Source organism: Vicugna pacos, chromosome 9 (genome assembly GCF_048564905.1).
Source record: "Vicugna pacos chromosome 9, VicPac4, whole genome shotgun sequence".
NCBI classification, from domain to species: domain Eukaryota; kingdom Metazoa; phylum Chordata; class Mammalia; order Artiodactyla; family Camelidae; genus Vicugna; species Vicugna pacos.
The window spans coordinates 55360751-55373769 of record NC_132995.1 but is presented as its reverse complement, the minus strand read 5'-3'; the positions used below and the strand labels follow the sequence as shown (position 1 = coordinate 55373769).

Here is a 13019-nt window from a genome sequence, read left to right as displayed (position 1 = left end):
AGTAAGTGGTCTTTTGAGACCTATGTGGCCTCGATACATTGATTACACTGTAAAACGATCTGTAAACATTTTTTAAAACCTTTCATCTGCTAGGTGCTGAAGGTACAGAGAAAGACATACCTTGCCTTAAGGAAGTGAAGGGAATGGCCTAAGGGGATAGCATATAAATAATGTACTGTTTTAGGTGTTACAGAAGCAAATGCCAGGATTGGGGAGGTGGAGTGTCTAGGACTGTGGTGCTTCCACCTGGTCCAGGGAAGGCTTCCTGGGAAGATGATACCTAATAGAAGAAATTGTTTTGTGTTAGGCTTAAATTATGAGTAGAGTTCGCACAGTGCTACTGCTCCTATTAATATACCCCAAAATCGATCAGTAAAAATATAACTGGGAGAGACTCGTCAGAGTTCCTTTATGTGTTTTGTTGTATTTATCCATTAGGGAGAGTTAGGAGATAAATGCAGTAAGAAGGCTGATACTCGTAATGGAACTGAAATCTTAACAGGTAAGACAAAACTTACAAATTAAAACCATAGAGTGAAAATCTCATATAAGAGTGGTACAAAGTACGTGGTTCAAGCACGATTGTTGTAATACAGAAATAATCAGGGAAGGAATTGTAGGAATGGGGGTGGGGGAACCAACTAAGGAAGTCATTTCTTCAACATTCTTCAACAAAACTGTTCGGTTTGGTTTTGTCTCAGTTTCTGAGGAGCTTATAGTGCTTCCGAATATGACACCAATTAGATACATAGATCTGGAGCTCAGGAGAGAGGTCTGAGCTACAAAACAGATGGAAATCCAAGGAAATCTTTGAGACTACAAGGTAGAGTTGTGAAACAACAGTAGTTGGATGATGGAAATTAAAAGGAGTAGCCAAAAAATATTCAAAAGGCCCCCAAAATATGGTGTTACTGAAACCCTGAAAAGAGACCTTGCCAACAGAAGTGATGGTTGATCTTATAAACGATAGAGTATCCCTTTTAAACAAGCAGTTTTATAAATGCCTACATGTTTTGTACTCATATACAGCAGAGCATTAAAATGCTAAAATACAGGTTTTACAGATATATTATTAATTAGAGTCAGTGACCCTAGGAATTACCAAGATTAGACATGTGACATCTTAAGCCTTCCTGATTGTAAGATGAAGTCTGGCAGTAAGACTGGGTTCCAGCAGAAAGCTGTCATAGGGCCTGCTGACTTTATCTCCTCAAGCAGTTTAGTTTTTTGTCTATGAAGACTCACATGGCTGATAGTGTTTTTCTGGGAGATGATTCCCAAGACATACTCCCACTGAAGAAAATGTATCAGAACTTTCATTATGTTTACTTTCAGTATCTGTGTTTCAATATATGTACCTTCAATATCTGTATTTTTTAAAGTAAGTTATTTTCAAACTTAGAATAAATTGTGTTTCCCACCGCATTGGTGACCTGGTGACTCTTGAATGCCACTCAGCCAGCATGGGCATACTTCTGTATTTCTTACATGTCCCCAGCATCTAGTATAGTGCCTTGCACAGAATAGGCACATCTTTTTTTTTTTTTTTAAGAAATTTTTTTTTGTGGGGGGGAGTTACTTAGGTTTATTTGTTTATTTACTTTTTTTAGAGAAGGTACTGGGGATTGAACCCAGGACCTCATGGATGATAAGCATGCGCTCTACCACTTTGAGCTATACCCCCCCCACGCCCTACTAGGCACATCTTTTAAATCTAAATTTTATTTTGACAAAGTAAGCAACTAATTGATAGAGGTTGATATGCTTTTAGCCAGAAGGGATAGCTGACAGCAGAAAAGACACTAGACCTATCAAAAGCAATCTAGTTTTGTCTGCTTTTGCACTTTTTTACAATGGCATTCTAAAACTTTTTGGTTTGGGGGGAAGTATCACCAAAACACTCACCATCATCTAAGCTTACTATCTTCTGGCCTTCTAAGAAGTGCAGTATAATCAGCATGCTTTAATAAGTATTTTAATTGAATGAATGAATGGATTTTCAGGAAAAGATGTTATTCAGTGTATCTTTTAAAGAAAAAAAAATGTAACTTTTGAAAAGTTTCCATATAAAGTGGTTAACATTGTGAAGGTTTGTACAATGCAAGATTAGTTTGGTTACATGGGAAGTCTGCTTAAGTAATGTTTCGTTGTCCAGCAATGTTTAAATGAAGCACCACCGTATTCATTGGCAGTGTTTTACCATGGCTATCGTTTGGTAAGCCAAAAAACTTTAGTAAAATGAGATATAAATGTTGTATTGAAAGCAGACTTTAGATATACTTACAATTAAAAACTTTTATTGTCATGTGCTTGTAGCATGCACTGTATGTCTACATATGTTCGTGCTTATAATTTTGAACACTTGTTTAAAATTTGATTTCTCATCAACACTTTTATTTTATAGTACATTCTGGTCATTTTGCTCTTTCCTTAACATTCCCTGCAAATCCCATCTTGCTTGAAACAATAGATTAAAACCAGACTGGCAGTTGGGGAAGGCTTTCTATTGCAACCATGTGTGTCAGAAGAAAGGATTAGGTTTCCTTGTCCAAGAACATCAAGGGGAGCCTCCACCTCTGCAGACACACCTCTGTTCCTCAGTAATGGAGAGTTTATATCTAGTTAGATTTAAATGGGATAAGGAAAGAGTTTAAGTCCACTCCTAGCTCTGGTAGTATAATCAGCCCTCAAGTCTCAGAGTATCCAATTTTGTTTCTCTAATTTAATTCTAAGTGTCAGGTTGGTATTAGATGCTGATCAAGGTAATGGAGAGTTACCCTACACATTTATTCACTTAAAGAAGAATTTTGCAGAATGCAAAGACTAGATGGCATCTATGTTCAAAACTTACTTGAAGTATGATCCATTCACCTCTGACCTTTCATTTATATTGAGTATGTTTTTCAAATACAGAGGAAGAGATTGCACAATGAAGGTGAACCTTTGTCTTCATAATCTGGGGCACAGCCACAGTTCTCTGGCCATACTGTCTTTTCCTGGACTCATTTTATGACTTAAATAAAGGCCCTAAATCAAAGTGAGGCAGAGTCAATGTTTGAATGACATAACTTCCCAGGATCACTAGAGTACTTAGGAAACCATAATGATGATTTGGAGATTGTTCTTTTTCACCATTGGCTTAATTCTAGTTCAACTCCTCATTTTATAGCCGATGAAACTATAAACTGTAGTTGGTTCAAAGATACTAAGTACCTTGGTGAAACTCACACAACAAATAAGAATAGGAATAGAAAGAACTTAAATCTCCAGATGAGTGCTCTACTCTAAGTGATACCATTGTAAGGCTGAAATTGCGAAGTATGGGACTGGTCCAAGCAGGACTAGTTTCACCTCAGGGCACTTCCTTGCCAGGCTGCAAAGTCAGAGCAACTCAATGGCTGAATTTTAAAGAGTTGATGTTTTCCTCTCTCCACCCCTAACATTAAAAGATGCTTTTTTTCCCTAGTTGTGTTTGGGGAAGTGCAAATGAGAGCGTCTTCTTTGTGTAATAATCAGGAGGCTTCAACTGGTCTTTGGGAAAGCTACTTAGGGGCTGTGTGGGTGACATTACTATCACTTTTTTCCTGGAAGATGCCATCTAGCAAAATCAAGGGAGAGCCTGGGTGACGTGGATAGCAAAATAGAATTTTCCTCAAAGTACCTTCTTCTCAGAATTAAAGGCCAAGGCTGTACTCTTTTTTCCAGATTCAACTTACTGCATTAAGGACCGTTTCCTACTCCACAACAATGAAGCCATTTTGTTAGGGGTTGGGAGAAGTTGGTGAGAATAGATAGGAAGAGTCAGAGTGGACATAAGGGAATGATTTACAGTTACTTGTCTGACTCCATTACTTTTAGAACTGACTCCATTACTTGTAGAATTCTTAGTGTCAGTACCAAGAGGAAGACTAATTATATGGAGGGTGTTGCAGGCCCTGGGATTCCTATTCTTTTTTCATAATTTCTCTCCATACTTTTTTTCAAACTACTTTTCAACACTAGGATACAAGTCTTCAAAGGAGACAGAGAATTGCTTCCTTAATTAAGCATGGAGCTAGAATGGAGAGAATGATTTTGAGGACACGTAGGAGATTATTTTCAATGTTCCCCGTCCCCACTGTTGACCTGCAGCCTTAGGACAAATTGTTTCATGGAGGAAATGGAGCTTAGACATGAGCAAATTGAAGTTTTGGAGGAACATTTTACTTTGTTGTCTCTTCTTGCATGTCGTATCTTTTCCAGATGGAAGAGCCCTTGAGACAAAATCTATATGTTATCTGCACACTCATTCTATGTTTAAATCACCACCCTTTGCTCCTAGTTACTTCGTAGCTAGAGTGAATAGGCTTCCCCCTTCTGGATTTATGTTTTACAAAGAGAACTAGAGCAATGTCTCTGAAAAGCTCCCTGGAATGTCTTTAGATAGGCTCTTTTCTGTTTTGTCTATGTAATCAAGCTACATCAGTTTCCTTCCCACATGTATGTATCTGGTGTGATGCTAGGATCCTAGTCAGATATAACGCTTAGATCAAAGTCTTTCCAAAAACAACATCAAAAGATGTCAATCTCTCCAAAAACAGGGAAGATGTTTCCCTCACTATCTCAGTTAAATCCCATCTTGACCAGTTAGACTCTATTGAACTTTCCAAAACCAACTGACAGTTGCAATCAGCCATGTTTTTCTTTACTTTTTGTCCTTAATAAGTAGAACTAAGTGTGAATTCAGAGGAAATTTGCATGCTAGTTCCATTACTGATCTGTCAATTGGTTTAACCATCATGTACCTCTTTTTCCTTGTCTGTAAAATGAGTGAAAAATAGGGCTAGACAACATACATTGTAACTCTTGTGATTCTAGGAACTGGTTTCTGTCCCAGATTCTAATTGTCCTAAATCAGATTCCTTTAGAGATAGAGGTCCGTGTTCCAGTCTGGATCTACATTTCAGAGTGTGGGCCCTGACCCATGTCCAGGGCAGATACTGAAAACAGGCCTCACAACTTTTTCAAGACTGTACCCCAGGCATCTGCTCTCAACCAAGTAAAACTGGGCCTGCTTGTCATCCTGGCATGAGGGTTGGGTTTATGAAGAACAGCGACTATGAAACCTTCCTCACCTAGCTATGAACATGAAGGGCTTTGCACAGATCTGTTTTCAAAGGGCAGGCAGGACGAATATTTGACCTGTTTTCTTTCTCTGTAGCTACGTAAGTAGCAGCTCTCTTAGCTCCAAACTACATTGCTTTCTGTTGTTTCTCGAAACACACTCATCATTTTGTAATTGATAGTCACAGTGATGTATGTGACAGCTGCTAAAACAAGAGAGAGTTCTAGGAGGGGGTTACCTAACAAGTGCTGGGGTCTTTAGGAGAGGAATGTAGCCACTGTTCACCCGCAGCTTGGCAGGTGTGGGAAATGAGGGGTGGGATGTGGGTGGGAGTCACCCTGCCTGTCTCCCCTCCCACCCTCTAATCTTCTGATCTTTGGATTCCTCTCATCTGCTGAAGACCAGAGCAAAGGAACATGATTTATCTGGTCCATTAAGGTCAGCCCTTTCCCCACTCACTCCCCACTAGAAGCATGGAACAGGTTGCAAAATGGTACACAGTGGATCTGGAAGTCCAAATGGGAATATTCAGTACAGAATTATCCATTTATAGAACTGGAAATATAACTTTAAAAAAAAGTGAAAACAACCCAAATCTTCTTAGGATAACTTTTTAACCAGACATTAAACTAAGGCAAAACCATGTTTTCATCTTAGCAGAGTTCGTGAGACATCAGAGGAGGGCTCAATAGATATTGGAAGATTGGTTAAGTGAACAAATGAACACATATGAAGAGAAGGAGGGAGGTATGCAGTGAGATATTTTAAAGACAGACGTTGCAGGGAATTGGGGGCGGGGGAATGTAAAGCCTAAAATAAGCCCTGGAAGCATTTTTAAATCTCTGATACATGGTTGCTTTCTTGTGGTTTGCCTTTTCCATTAAAAAGCAGAATGCATAAAATATTCTGATTAGTTGAAGCTTATTATTTAGGTTCCAACTAATGTTTTATATATAAATCTAAATTACTGCTTTTTCTCCATTCTGCTTCTCTTTCTGTTTAGTCAGATCCCTGTGGGAGGGAGTGACATTCCTGTGGTGGGTAAAATAATTTCTATGGAAATTTTTCAAAAGACAATTTCAGTAAACACTATGTGAAGATATGATTTATTTCTGGATTCAGCCCTTGTGGTTGCATCATCTCCCTATTTATAATCGAGTTCTCCTTCTGCCAGCATCTCTTTTTAAGGATTTGTCCTTATCAGTTTGCATGTAAGAGGATAAACTTTCATAAGGAGGGTTGAAGCAATGGGAAGCAAGAGAAAAGAGATTATGTGAGAAGAGATTGTGCTCCAGGAGGCATGGCTGTACTGGAAGAACCCTGGGTTTTATTTCCAGTTGTAATTCTGCCCTAAGTAGCAAAGTGACATTAGAAAGCCCTTAACCTCTCAACTTACTTTTTAGCTGAAAGTATGGGAATGGTTGAACCAGATGATGCTCAAGGTTCCTTTCAGCCCTTAACTGTATAAGCTTATGCTCATGCAGGTGTTACATTTTTTAACCCAAAGATATCTCTGTGCTTTGGAAATACATCTACAAACTGATAGACTGAAATATCCTACCATTTTGACAGTGTTCCCCTGGGACCTCAAGGACTCTTTAATCATTTCATTATAAACCTGTGGAAGACCCGGAAACTGTGTCTTGGGTAATGTGGTGTTGGAGGAATTGACTCAAACTGTGACCAACTTGAAGAGAGTGTTAGTGAGAAAATCATTAGATAATAAATTCAAAACAAAGGCAAAATAATGAGTCTTCTAATATTAATCCATGCATGGAGATGGGGGAAGGTGATATTTGGGAGCTGGCACCAGGGAGAGAGCCTGGAGGCAGAGTAAGAACTGGAGAGGGGACCTAATTAAACTTACTGGCTTTTGCACAGCAAAGGAAATTATAAATAAAATGAAAACACAACCTACAGAATAGGAGAAAATATTTGCAAAGGATGAGACTGACAAGGGACTGATTTCCAGAATATACAAACAGCTCGTACAACTTGATAACAAAAAAAAAAAACAACCCAATCAAAAAATGGGCAGAATACCTAAACAAACATTTGTCCAATGAAGACATACAGATAGGCACATGAAAAAAATGTTCAATATTGCAAATTATCAAAGAAATGCAAACTGAACTACAATGAGGTATCACCTCATACCAATCAGAATGACCATAATTCAAAAGTCCACAAATGATAAATGCTGGAGACAGTGTGGAGAAAAGGGAACCCTCCTACACTGTTGGTAGGAATGTAGTTTGGTGCAGCCATTATGGAAAACAGTATGGAGATTCCTCAAAAAAAACCTAAAAATAGACTTACCATATGATCCAGCAATCCCACTCCTGAGCATATATCCATAGGGAACTTTAATTTAAAAAGATGCGTGCACCTCAGTATTCATGGCAGCACTATTTACAATAGCCAAGACATTGTCCGTCAACAGATGACTGGATAAAGAAGTTGTGGTATATTTATACAATGGAATACTACTCAGCCATAAAAAAGAATAAAATAATGCCATTTGCAGCAACTTGGATGGACCTGGAGATTGTCATACTAAGTGAAGTAAGCCAGGGAGAAAAAGAAAAATGCCATAATGATGTGACTTATATGTGGAATATTAAAGAGTGAGACAAATGAACTTATTTACAAAATGGAAACAGACTCACAGACGTGGCAGACAAACCTGTGGTTACCAGGAGGGGAAGGAGAGGCCAGGGGTAAATTTGCAGATACTCCCATTTCTAAACTATTAGCAACCAGGTCACTCAATATGAGTCCACAAATTCCCTGACAGGACAAGGGCGGGCTTCTTGGGGCCTCTTCTGGTCATTACACACAGTTCCCACGCCAGCCCTGGCTACTTACCAGTTCTGTTGTCACTGTTGATAATCACTATCAATGAAAACCACATCTCTATCCAGAAGGAACCCTACTTCAGAATGACACCTGCACCCCAATGTTCATAGCAGCACTATTTACAATAGCCAAGACATGGAAACAGCCTAAATGTCCATCAACAGATGACTGGATAAAGAAGAGGTGGTATATTTATACAGTGGAATACTATTCAGCCATAAAAACCGACAACTCCATTTGCAGCAACATGGATGTTCCTGGAGAATGTCATTCTAAGTGAAATAAGCCAGAAAGAGAAAGAAAAATACCATATGAGATCGCTCATATGCGGAATCTAAAGAATAAATAAATAAATAAATACAAAACAGAAACAGATTCATAGACAGAGAATACAAACTTGTGGTTGCCAGGGGGTGGGGGGTGGGAAGGGACAGACTGGGATTTCAAAATTGTAGAATAGATAAACAAGATTGTACTGTGTAGCACAGGGAAATAAATACAGGATCTTGTGGTGGTTCACAGCGAAAGAGAATGTGATAATGAATGTATGTATGTTCATGTATAACTGAAAAATTGTGCTCTACACTGGAATTTGACACAATATCGTAAAATGACTATCACTCAATAAAAAAAATGTTAAAAAAAAAACCATATCCACATGCCAAGGGTGCAGAAAGGCACCCGATAATGGAACTGTGGTTTCTCCTCAAAGAATAACACCCCTGTAGAACCTGTTTTATCCGTCTAATCACTTGGGAATTGAAAAGGGAAAGGAGAGAAGGGGGTCTCTAGCTCGGATCTTTACTGTGTTAGGCAGACCCCACTCCAGTCCTGTTATGGCTCCATTTGTTAATAAGTTCTCTTCCCTGAACACTTACGACTAGCTCTCATAGATTCTTAGACCTTTCCAGTTGTCTGGCATTTTACACCAGGAGGCGGTGGCATGAAGTGGGGCAACATGATGCTAGTAACACAGAAACACGGACTCTTGACAGTCTATTATTTACTCATCCAGCAACAATTACTGGGTGTCTTTCGCATGCCAGGCGCCATGCTAAGTGCCGAGTACACAAAGCTGAGTAAGACAACTGTCCATGCTCTTCAAGATCACAATTTAATGAGAATTGTCAACAGCCAACAATTTCAGGGGGAACGTCTCTGTCGAGAATATCTTTTAATTTTTTTCAAATCACACTTTAGGGCAGCCCTGGGTGCCGCACTTACTATTTGTGTGACCTTGGACGGACGCCTGAGGGTCTTTGTCCCGCTGTCCTCACCTGAAGATGAGGATGAAGGATGACAACTTCACCAAGTGCCCTTACAGCTCTAAGATGAGCACTGAGCTGGCTCCTGAAGGAGGAACTGAATGAATGGAATTTCAAGTTGGAGAGAGGAGCAGGGTGTCTTTAGGAGGGATAAACAGCATGAAGGAAGCGTGGGTGTGCAAATGGAAAGGCATACAAAGGAGTGATGGTAGAGGGGAGTAAGGCGTTAACATGTCTCCCTGCATCCATCCTTGTCCCCTTAGGTCTATTTAGTCTATTCACACTACTTTCCATAATCCAAACAGTATGTTTCTCCTTAACATGCTGTGAAGAGGTGGTAGGAAAGCCACATGAGACATGTTTTTCCTCCCAAGATGCGATTAGCACCCCTCCTGGTGCTCCCTCAGCACCTCGTGCTCCCACATCTTATGGGGTCTTTCACACCCTCTCTGAAGCCCATGACTGTTCTCCATGGACTCCTAAGATCTTTCTAGAGCAGCCACTAGTTTTGCCTGAGGTTTTGTGGCATGCACCCTGCCCACAGTGGGTGCTCCATAAGTAACTGCTTAATTGAATTGAATAAAACAATGTAGGTATTAGTTTGGGCGTATTTTGAAACATTGAAGTCAAACTCATTTTAGAAGGCTGAAAATCATTTTCAGTTTTAATTTATTATTTCTAAGAAAACATAAAAGTGTTCCCACAATTCACAAATTAATATTCACCAATGACATTTTCAACCTGACTTGAGACACCGAGGAGGAAGTGTGGGTCGAATGCATAATACAAATTGTATTTTCATTGCTCTCCAACTTGTGGTTGCGTATGAAGAAGGAACACAAGATATATGAGGGAAAAACACTTTGAAAATGCTAAAGTGTGTTGCAGATGTTAGTTTATGTTTTCACACAACTAGAACAGAAACTGCCCATCCCCTCAGTCCCTTGCAGACTGCGGCCGACATCCGTGTTTGGATGGGATGCAGGAATGGTGAGGAATGGTTACTTTTTGCACAGAGCGTTCAATTGTTCAGGCTTAGCCAGGATGCAGATGGTTTTCCATTGCTGGAATGGGTCAGGGATGGTGGGGGGAAGCACTCAAGCTTTGCTTTCACTAAATTGGCAGCGCAGGCTTTCCAGAAATCTTTGAACAATAATACTGTTCAGGTACCTACTTGGAGAGATCAACTGCTGGCTGAGGTCATTTTTAAGAATTTAAACCACACAAGTGACAGTGACATGTCCTGGTGCCATTTCATTACCACTCCTGACTTCTCAGAAGCAGTTGGCGCCAATTTCTTCCCGGACCAGGATCTAGCCCTGGCTTTGCGACAGTCCAGAGAGCCTGTAGTTCTCCAGGGGAATTGCAAAATGCTTCTAAATATTTTAAAAATGAAAATAAATATTCATTTGATTTTCATTTACATATGCCATCCAGTTCTTTTAGAAGATGTCGGTAGTGTGGAATGACATGGCCAGCTGTCGTATGTTTCAACTCTGCAGTACAGCTTTGAATTCTCAGAATAAGATGCTGATGGTCCTGTGGTCCAAAGTGATCTGATTTTCACCTTTGCCAATATTTATCTTTCCGTGTGGCTGTAAAAAAATTTTGGAGGTCCAAGACGGTCAGGTATTATTTTACAAAGCCTTATTTCTAGTGAGTTCTAGTAATTCTTACTCTTACTCAGATAAATAGTGGTCAGACCTTCCCCAATAACAAAGTAACTAAGCATCCACATTTTACAATTGTAATGTAATTCTGGAATGAGAAAACTATTTCCTGGTCTCCAGGATCTAGAAAGTGAACAGATGACAAACAATTAGGAATGTTCGAATCATAGTTGGGGGGCAGATGTTCTCTGTGTCTCCACTGCAAGCTCTCCACCTCGCATTTCTTGCTCTTTTTCATTTTTGCTTAAGCATCTCTTGGTGTGTTGTCTGGGAGTTTAGATGTGTTGTTATAACACAACAAAGAATTATGTAACACAAAGCCCAAGTGGCTTTTCTTTTCCCTTTCAGTCCTACTATAACTTAGACCAAACTTAGTGATTTTCATCCATTATGTAGAATGGCTCCTGAAAAGGAAGAATGTAGCAAAAAGAAAACTTTCAGGGAACTCCGAGAAACGAATGCATCGTGATCTACTTAACAGGGAACTATGAGTAAGAGTCATGCCCGAGAACACGGAAGGGGCTTCTTTAAAATACCTTTTATTTTTTCAATTTTAAAAAGAATGCATGCACATGGTAAACAAAAATAATTCAAATTGTGGGAAAAATACAAAACAAGAAGTAAAAGTTCTCTTCTCTAGTATCCTATCCCAGCTCCTTAATCCTGCTCCAAAAGAAGAAGGGTTAGCCACTTGTTGTACATCCCTCCGGAAGTATTCTATGCATATTATGGAGATGTCACAAACACCCATATGCTTTCCTTCCCACAGGCTCTACTTCTTCGTTTTCCCCGTATTGTGTCACAAGCATCTTAACATCTCAATACTCATTTATACCTCAGTTAAAAAAAAAAAGTCATGCTTCATAGTATTCTGTTGAATGAGAATATTATTATTTGTTTATACAATCTCTTTTTGGTAAATGTTTAAATTGTTTTTAGATCATTACCACTGCAAACACTGCTTCAGTGAACACCTTTGTAAGTATGTATTTGTACACATAAAAAATAAATCTACCTTCAGGGTAAATTTCTAAAAGTGAAATGACTAATTCTGAAATTATGTGTATTTGCATCTTGAAAACTATCTCCTCATTTATCTGCAAAGATGTTCACCTATGTGTACACCCAGCAACAGTGCATGAAAGTGTTTCCCACCTGCTGTCATCACTGGGAATTGGTTTTTATAAATAACAACGTATAAACACTACCATAAATTCCATCTGGGGTTCAGGAAAGGACTTTTACTTTTTGCTTTTTAGGCATCTGTGCTATGTAAATTTGATACAGTGATGATGTTTTCTTTTGTAATTAAAACAGATTAAAGAGGTTCAGAGCACTTGTTTGTAACTGTTTGGGGATAAACTTCCACTTGTAAAGTCAAGCCCAGAATATGAGACTATTCTCAAAAGGAGACCTCGGGAGGGAGCAGTCAGAGGCAGAGTCTGATAAGGGCAGGCTGATAGAGGGGAAAGGAATAGTCTTCCAGGCTACTCACCTTTGAGAACTGGAGGAGGTAACCCTGTGGTACCCAGATGCAGGAGCCCAGAGATAGCTATAAATCTCTTGCAGTGTTACTATCTTCCTATGGGGTCGTAATCCCTAGAATGGGGGCTTATTTTTGCAACCTACAAATAAAATGCAAAGGATAAGCCTAAGGACAATACAATCTGTGTTTCTCATTTTAAATTCTTTGGGAATGGAGTGTGCTCAATTCCTCTTTTCCTAACATAGACTAGAAAACTTGGATCTATCCCCAGGTTTACACATTTTCTTTAGAAAACCCACATGTTCCACTCTCAGAACCATTACTGTGGTAGAAGAGTTTTTTCAGGGCAAGAATTCTTTGTAAAACAGTTACCCAGATTCAGAGTAAAACATCTGAGTCACAGCAGTTTAAAGTCCAGTCTGGTCTGCTGCCAAAGATGTTTCTGTGACATCAAGTATCTCGTGTGCATTGGTAAATAAGACAATAACGGCAGTATAACGTGAAATTTGTGAAACTTGAACATGATTTTCTTAGGCAAGGAGAGCTGAAATAGCTGGAATAAAATTATAATCTTCAGTATGAAGGGAAAAATTTTTAGTGTGGCTACTGCTGAGCAATAGTCCTTTCAGCTGTAT

General features: G+C 39.2%; 1 non-coding gene across 1 annotated transcript; it reads right to left on the bottom strand.

Moving 5' to 3' along the window:
- Positions 1–1610: 1610 nt before the first annotated feature.
- Positions 1611–1684, bottom strand: TRNAD-AUC (transfer RNA aspartic acid (anticodon AUC)). Its single transcript has one exon. It is a non-coding gene; the product is annotated as a tRNA-Asp (tRNA).
- Positions 1685–13019: the final 11335 nt, after the last annotated feature.